This window comes from Dryobates pubescens, chromosome 4 (assembly GCF_014839835.1).
Source record: "Dryobates pubescens isolate bDryPub1 chromosome 4, bDryPub1.pri, whole genome shotgun sequence".
NCBI lineage: Eukaryota > Metazoa > Chordata > Aves > Piciformes > Picidae > Dryobates > Dryobates pubescens.
The window spans coordinates 41,510,175-41,519,477 of NC_071615.1; positions in this window are offsets into that span (position 1 = coordinate 41,510,175).

A 9,303-nucleotide genomic window follows, 5' to 3' on the forward strand; every position below is an offset into this window, starting at 1 on the left:
TAATAGCACGTATGTTGAGCAGCACTGGTCTGCCCTTTAGAAAGCTGACTTGTTTTATTCAGTGATGCATTCTATTCCCCCATGTAGGTTCCATGGGAAGACTTGCATTACCTCTTTGGTGAGATCATGCACGGGTGGCCACACCACCAATGCCTGGGACTGTAGGCTCTGCTGTATGTATCTGCAAGAATTCATCAGGCCACCTGTGGTAGGAATCTTCCATGTATGCTTAAAACACTTGAAAATGTGTGTGATATGTCCAAGCTAGGAGAAAGCCACCTTTCTGAACTGGAGCCTTGTAGGGAAGACCACAAGTATTCCCATCTACGCAGCCCCAGCTGCACCGAGGTCATGTCTGAATTTAGAATACAGAATTAACCAGGTTGGAAAAGACCTTTGAGATCACCAAGTCCAACCTATCACCCAACACCATCTAATCAACTAAACCATGGCACTAAGTGCCTCATCCAGTCTTATTTTAAACACTTCCAGTGATGGAGACTCCACTACCTCCCTGGGCAGCACATTCCAATGGCCAGTCACTCTTTCTGTGAAAAATGTGTCTGTGTCTGGCTCGGGGGGAATATATTCTCTTAACTTCTATTGAGTGCAATGATTCATCATGAGCAGATCTTTGTCTGCAAGGGTTTGTGACTTGGAATATTGCTTGTTTAATTACTCTTGCAAGCACACTTACTTGGCAACTTGAATTCAGTGTTTTGTAATGCTGCTTGTATAGCCAGCTTAATGACATTGGAGGGTAGTACACTGAGGTTTCCATTGCTCTGATAAAACCTTTCTCTTTTAAGGTGTCACCAGTTAGAAAGGTCTGGGTGGGCACAGCAAAGTGTCTTTTATGGAACTGCACTTTAACCAACATAACTGATAGACTCTCCAGTTGTAGCAGTCCACAATGGCACTGTCCTTAAAACATATGTTTGCTGTTTGCATGTTTTCTTCTCTGGAAAAGTAATAGAATGCAAACATTTCTAAATTCAAGCATTTCTAAAACAGGGAAAACACTTTTAAAGACTGCCATTTTCCACCACCCTCTCACACATCTGTTTCTGTAGGTTTACCAGACTATTAATAGCTGATGCATATTAAATAATTCACAGTCAGTTGTTGAGTTTTGGTCCTGGACAGCAATGTACGCACCCAAGGTGCAAGATTGCCTAAGTGGCTTCTAATCAGAAACAAAACTTGGAAGTTTTGAGGATACAAAGAAAAAGAAAACTAATGCTTTAATTTTAGCTCCAAAAAGCCTTGCATGGAAACTGTTTTCATCTATTTTCATATACATATATATCTATTTTCACATACATATATTTACACAAAATATTTAAGTATATATAGGGATGTGTGTGTATATATATAATGTATGCATATATAATATAATGTGTGTATATATAAATGTTTTTACAACCCAAACCAAGTGGAAGCTTCTCCTAAGCTGCTGACCTAGTAACTTTAGAGACCTGAATGTACACAACTTGCTAAAAGGAGCCAAGATAATTTTAAAGTGCCCCCTTCCAGACTTGTTATTTTTCATTGTCCAAATGAAAAACCACATAAAACAGGGAGAAAAGGTAAAATGCAATTAGCCTGTTATGTGTGAGCAGGCTATCTGCCAAGCCTGGCTACCTTGTGGAAGGTGCACTTTTTCCCCTTGGCGGTGCCTTTCGGTTGTGTGTGAGATGAGCTTGCTGGTGTCTCTGCAGTCTCTAACGAGTGGGTTTTCATATGTCAAAGAGCCACAGTCAGATGAAGGCAATTGGAAGTAACTGCTCAGGAGAAGATGCCCAAGACTAAGTTGCCATGGAGATGGAAAGGCTAAACACCACTGTACTCCTGACCTCGGCACAGGCTGATTTCTCCAAATGACAGCTGAGGTCACAGGGGCATGGTGGGAAGCTCATCCTGCCAGCTCCAGCTCTGCATCTAGCCTATGGGTAAGTAAAGAATTACTGATTCCAGTTTAGGCAGTCCATTAACCTTCACAAGCCTGAACTTTCATTCAAATAATTGTAAAATAAGTATAGGTGGTGAAACCTGAGCAGAATCACTGCTATTTGTCTGGCCTTTGCAAAGTTTAGGGACCCAACCCCGAGTGTGGATCCACTGGTATTTACCGTAAGCTTTTTGCCATAATTGGAAAATGTTAGAGCCCCAAATTCCCAGAAAGAGAAAATCATTCATTGACTGGCAGCCAAATGAACGCAAACAGAATGGCACTGCCGCTCCTCAGTGCTGGTGCTTGGTGTCTGATGGGGAGGTTACCTTCTCCGTTACCTACTGGCATTGCTTATGGGATCTTTTAGCTGTAAACTCATTCCATGAGGTGCAGTAGAATAAAACGCTACCCCTCAGCTTTGCTACACCTCCTCTGGGATATGTCAGCAGGACAGAGGGGCAGCGAGTTCCCGCTTCGAACCGCGGTAACTCACAGCCTCCCTCTGCGTGCACGACTCCCAGGGATACAGTAAAGCCCAATTTAAGTGCCAGCAGAGAGAGACTGGTAAGCACAGATTGTCTGGCAGAATTGATCTTCTGCTGGAGGTGAACAATGAGGCTTTTTTTTTCCAACAGCTCAGCACTGCTTCAAAGTGGCATCTTAAGACTCAGCTTACTGTGGGTGAGGTTAGTGGTGCAGGTTCAGGTGCAGCTAAATGTCTGATTGCAGAATGAAGATTACTCCAGGAGTGCTTACTGGTGTTATTTGGAGCAGCAGCTTGTTATTGACTGTTCTAAATGCCAAAGGCCACTAAATTTTATTGTGAATTTTGTGGAGTGGGCCCTGCATTAGGAAGAAATAGCTCCTGTGAAAAGTACCACTTAGAGCCGGAAATAGTTTTCTGCAAAAACAACTCGCAAGTATGGTTTAAATCCCAGCCACCTCCACAGCAGCAAGCTCAGAGAAACTCTGAGTCCAGAGAAATCCTTATGGTGCAGGAGCCTGGGGAGCCTGGAAAATAGTGTTTTCATTCTGTTCTGTCAGCAGTAGCAGGGCAGTCCACCAAGAATGCATCTCACCGAAGTTCTTAGTCTCATCTTTGATAACCTGACAGGGGTAGGCCCTGCCTGTTCTATAGTTAATAGCATATAGTTAATAGCATCTGGTTCAATATTAAGCTCATTGAGAACTCATTTTTTTCTGCTGTGAAAATTAATCCCAGTGACTGTCTCAAGGAGGCCAAAGCAGCAGCACAAAATCCTGGGCAAGACTCCTACATTTGGTGACGTGTAGTCAAGTAGCTTGGTTTTAATTTTCTGTTCCAGGAGTTCCAGCTCCTGGGCTTTAACAGCCAGGGAGAGAAGAAAGGAAGGGCCATCACATAGAGAAATGCCAGCTGTTTCTGTGGAAAGTGGAGTGGGCTCACTGTTTCTGACAAGCTAGGATTGCTCACATACTGACATTTGCTATCCCATTCCCACACTTCTCTCACCCATCTCATCTGTCGCCGCCTGTGACCGCTTTAAGGTTATTATGAGTGCAGACTGTGCTCCTAATTCACAATGCACTAAATAGAATTGTGTGGTGACATGTGTATAAGGATGGGGAAGTTTAGATGAGTTGGGACTCCTGTCCTGCCTCTCCCATAGGTGTCCTGTGTGACTCTGTCCCGTGTGTGTCTCAAACTTCTACCTGCAGAATGGTATTGTAATCCCTGCTGGTCTGCTGAGGGGATGCAGAAATGCAGTACTTCAAATACACTTGCCTTGGTAGGGACAGTCCTTAAAATAAACTCAGAGTAGCCTCATGAAAGAAGCAGCACCAGTATTTCAACACTGCAGAAAATGGGAGCATCAGAAAAGTGTTCAAACTTTAACTGTGCTAAAATAGTGTGGCAATCACTGTAGCAGAAGGTAGAGATGTCACGTTCTTAGACTCCAGACACATTTCTAAACCTTTGTAAGTGCAGAGGAATGTTTGAGAAGGGGCCACAGCTTTATCAGTAACAATGATTTTTTTACTGAAGCTTGAAGGGCAACTGGCTGTGGCACCAGGTTGCTTGGACCCACCAAATCTGGATTATGTTGGAGATCATAAATACATAGATGAAACACTTCTGTTTTGAAAGCCCTGGACTATAGGGACTGCACCCCAAGGCTGAGGTGGGATACTTGATGAGGTCAGAGCATCTCTTCAAAACTCTATGGGAAATGAAACCCACAAATTCATTCACAGGAGAGGGATCAGGCCAGTCTCAGAGGCAAAGGTCAAGTTCTCCATCTGGTGCATTGTCAGTGCTTGTGAATGACAGTGGAACATGTTAGTGTGCTGTATCTGCAAGAGACTTCATTTCTAGGAAGAAAAAGGTCTGTCAAACTAGCAAATATCAGCTGAGTGTTAACAGTAGTGAGGATAATGCAGCAGCCTGTGCAATGTAGTGTGCTAGGGAGGAGTTTGGACCAGAGGAATTTGCACCAGAGAACACCTAATCTGTTTTGCAGATCATTTTGTTTTCACTTTGAATTGAATGTGGGATAGAAAATAAGGCATGAATCTGTCTCGCTTTTTTTGTGTGGTTTTATAAACAAGTACCAGCAACACTCACTCACTATATAAAGCTACAGCTTTATATAGTGAGCTGTCTTTACCTCTGGGCTTTGTTTGCACCTCTTGCAAGATAAATGTGCTTTGGGTAGCTTCCTTGCTCCTTCCTGCTTGGAAAGTCCATCCCAGCCCACAGCCCTGGCTTCTTTCTGCCACAATCACAGCACAGCCCAGCAGTGATGTGTAGTCCACAATGGGAAGAGCAGCCCAAGCACAGTGCTCTACCACCACTTCCCTTCCTGGACCCCTGATCAGAGCAGGAGACTTGGGGCTGTGTGAAGAGACTTCCCCTGCAAGTGGCAGCTGAGGAGGTTTTTAAGCTTTTTAGTTTTCTGGGAGCCTGAAGAGGTGATTTCTGGGCAAGGAGGCCCTCTGACCATCTTAGCCTCAGCACCTTTCTTGTACCAAATCTGGGGTTTGGCAGAACAATACCATTAACACCTGTAAGACAGCAGATGCTGGGTTGAAGGGACCAATCCTAACACGTAGCATATAAGCAAGATTTGTCTCAAACACTCAGATGTCTCAGTGCCACCAAACTCATTCCAGAAAAACGTAAAAGACTAGATTTAACTATGGAACAGCACTGCTGCTGTGCTTAGTAGATGAAATCAATAAAGGAGGAGCAGTAGAGGAAAATGCAGTCAAAGAATCTCAGCTACTGATCAGTCTCTGCTATCTTCTGCACATTCTCATCTGTATAGACAAGAGAAACTATGTCCAGATGTGCCCAAAACTGGCATACCATGAGGCTAAGCCTTCAGCTCCTCATCCTTACCATGTCTGCCACTCCTGTTCTCCATCCCCCATCCCTTTCCTTGCTCCCTCTTTTTCTCTGGGTGCTCTTTTGTTTTTTTCTCTTATCACTGTCAGATGATGGAGGCTAGGCAGGAGGGAGTATGACAGCTCTGCATGCAGCCAGATGCTTCACCTCCCAGGGGAAGGGTGTTTTTCACGTTTTGTTCTGTCCACTTCAGGGAGTGTGGATGACTTTGTGGCTTTCATCCTTTAATTCTGCCCAAGCCAGGGCTGAAATGGAGACTGAGCTCCATTCATGTTGTGATTTAAGTTCCTGCTTATCAGTACTGTTACAAACTGTTCATTTCTGTTCTCCCTCAGTTCCAGATCAGGCTTGCAGGGAGGTAGAGAAGCTCTTTTAGAGGCAAGATATGTGTTTGTGCCTGTGCTGTGTTCTGCCCAGTGCCCGAGACAGTAAGGACTGTGCCTAGTCAAAGGGGTGATGGAAGCAGTTGGGTACTACACAAACTTCTAGCCATGCTTGATTAAAAACCATCAGTCTCAGGCTACATCCTTTTAACAGCAATTACTCCAAGCCCAAGGACAAGGTGCTGATGGGCTTTGAGGAGTCAATGTTACTTGAAATATAAAGTTAAACAGAAGCTGCTAAGTGTTAACTGGTTTGCAGTCATTTTTCTCAGCACTGCTGCCAAAAAACAGCAACAGTGGGGGGGGTTTACTTTCCTAAGAAACTGGGAGGCTTATGTTCAAGTCTGATTTCTTCTCCAGGAGAAGACTTTTAGTCATTCTGTATTGGCCTGCATAGGTTAAGAATGGCATGGATGGTATTCTGAACATGCTTGGAGTTTAACATGACAGAAATCATGCAGAAGACTACTACTACCTGGAGCCCCTGTGCCCTTGTTTGCCTTCAAGAATGTGAGCGGATAAACCTTCTCCTGCCAGCAGGACCTCAGCCTGAAGGCAAGTGACTTAAAGAATCACAGAATCATAGAATCCAATCATTACCTAACTCTGTAAGTCTGGTGCTAAACTGTGTCTGCCACATCTCTGCCTCTTTGAAACACCTCCAGGGATGGGGATTCAAACACCTACCTGGAAGCCTATTCCAGTGTTTGAGAACCCTATCAGTAAAGAAGTTTAATATCCAGTCTAAGCCTCCTCTGGTGCAACTCAAGGCTGTTTCCTGTTGCCCTATCATTTGTTAGTAGGGAGAAGAGACTGACACCCATCTCACTACAACCTCCTTTCAGGGAGTTGTAGAACCTATTAACAGTACTCTTTTATATACTTTGGGGCATTTTGTTGTTGTATTTTTTGGAAAGTAGAGAATAAGCTGCTCTTCATGATGCCAGCATGCTTTTTGTTTTCCTCCAAAAAATGAGGGAGTTGATGTTTTCTCCTCAGATGGAAGTGCTGCAGTGTGTGCTCTTCTAGGATGCTGCGCCAAACACAAGGACTAAACTTGCATATCCATCCACAAGCCTTCCCCACTGGTAAGTACCCTGCAGCGATGGAGTTTAGCTACTAGGCACAGAGCTGCCCCAGTGATCTAAACCCAAGGGCTTCACTCTAATTATTTTTTGTCCAGCATCTGTCCTAATGCAAGTCAATTTCACTTTGAAGTGAGCTTTGCAGAAATGCTGACCAGTTTGCTAAAGGCTCCATCACTTCCTTTTGTCACTAGCACTAAGAGTGCTCAGCATCTTGTAGGATTCCTTTTCCCCTGCCCTGCCAGCAGCAATATCCACTTGGAAGTGGTCAGATGGATAGAACAGGCTGAGTTTTTGGAAATTCCTCTGATAATCCATGGCAGTGTATGCTGCAGTAAGCCACTACTGAATCTCTGTCAGTACTCCTGAGCTATACTTTGCTCTGGCATATTGGAAGTTCAAATGCACCACTCAAGATAGTATGAAACAATTTGCACTTAAGAACTATAGTTACCACTTTCTGGCAATTTCTGATGTGGCTAATGGTGATGCTCAGGTTTCTCCCCAAGACAGGATTGAGCATACTCACATTCTTTGCTGCCAGCATCCTGTCTCATGCTGATTGCCTTCTACAACTGATTAGAGATATACCTACTGAAGTCCACTAGAACTCTTAACCTCATGCTCACACAGACATATGCTTTCTGGTTACTTCAGCCAAATTTCCTCAAATGATTCTTGAAGCCTGCATTTTGTTTTGTCTAAAAGTTTTTATATATATATATATATATATATAGGTTAAGGCAAAAGCTACTGCTGCTTCTCTTGTCAGCTTACTGATCTTCTCATCAGGAAGATCAGTGAGCTGACAAGAGAAGCAGCAGTTGCTTTTGCCTTAACCTATATATATATATATATAATCTTCTCATCAGGAAGATCAGTGGTGCAGGAAACTTGCATCTGGATACAGCACCTTGCGCTGCCATCGGTGGTGTGACTTTCTGGCTTGTTCAATCTTATCTGAGAACTGACAACCAATCAATTATTGCATTAGTTGTAATATGGTTTTAGCCTGTCCCTAAATGGAAATTGTATTCATCTTTTGAGCTTCAACTTCTCTCCCAACAACTTTCAGAGGACAAACAATGTACCTTGCTCTTTGGGGATTATTTGCCTGAAACTGAAGCAGCCAGTTTAGGAATGAGAGTTCAGGCCCACAGTCAGAATGAGAATTTAGTTTTAACTTACAAAGGCTGTCATGTAAGTTACAGCTAATTAGAGGAAAGGTGAGTGACTCCAACAGGCAATTAGAGAAACATCGTCATTACTCCTACTCTTCACCAGACCTGAATCTAATAAAAAGGAAGTAACTGTCTCAGAGGGGAATTACTACTACAGCAGGTAGGCCCCAAGGGGGAAAACCAGAGTGGAGAGTGGAGCAATGCTGAGCAAGTCATTGGACTGTCATGTTTTCAAATGGCAGCCTGAACTGTTTGGAGGATTTGTTTTTAATGTATGTCACTCAAAGAGAGTTGGACTGTTTGACCATTACCTAGTGGAGCATTAGGGCAAAATCTGAGCATCTGACTGTCACCCCTATTCAAAATCCCAGCTGTAAGTAGTTTCCAGTCCCTGCTTTCAATACAAGGGCATGGTGATGAAACCACAAGTCCAGTCCATGCTCTGTACTCTCCTCCACATTCATACAAGGACCTGACACACACCACACTAACAACAGTCAAAGCTAAATCTCTATGTTCAAATGTTAGCTATAACTATTTAGCAATATGCAACTCTTTAAATCCAAATTATTCTGGCCTTGCACTACAGAACACCATGTAAACCATGGTGAAAGTTTATGGCAGGTGCCAGGTGAGACATCCAGCTGGGGAGCACAGTGAAACCCAGCTCAAGGAACCGATGACAGCAATGCCAGTCATTTTCGCAAGGGCTCTTCCAGTGGATCACAGAATCACCAAGGTTGGAAGAGACCTCAAAGATCAACCTGTCACCACAGACCTCATGACTAAACCATGGCATCAAGTGCCACATCCAATCTAAGAATGAATGTCCAGTATATAAAACCAAAAGCAGAGGGCAAACATGTTGGGACTTCAATGTGAAAAGCAATGAGAATCCAGCAATATGGATTCTGGCAGGAGTAGCTTTACTCTTAGCAGCTCAGTACTAAGTTTTCAGTGGTGTGTGCTGCTCTCTCAAATCTGTTTTGTAGTTAAAGCAGAAGACGATAAATATTTTTCACAGTCAGGAGATCTGCCTCACAAAACCAGACTCCTTTAGTACTCATGTGCTCTATGTTTGTATTTCCTCATCTGTCAGTGCTGTGTTCACGTGCTGCTCCACAGAGTGAATATCGATCTGCAAGCATTCCTTCATTACACCAACTACAGGAAAGCAAATGGGAAACATCAGCATCTGGGTGTAGTTTAACTCACAAGATACTCCTCTGGATTATTCTTTATTCTCTCTACATACAAAAGAAACATGTATCTTACAAGAATTTTAACAAACAAATTGCAATCCAAGCGCTGC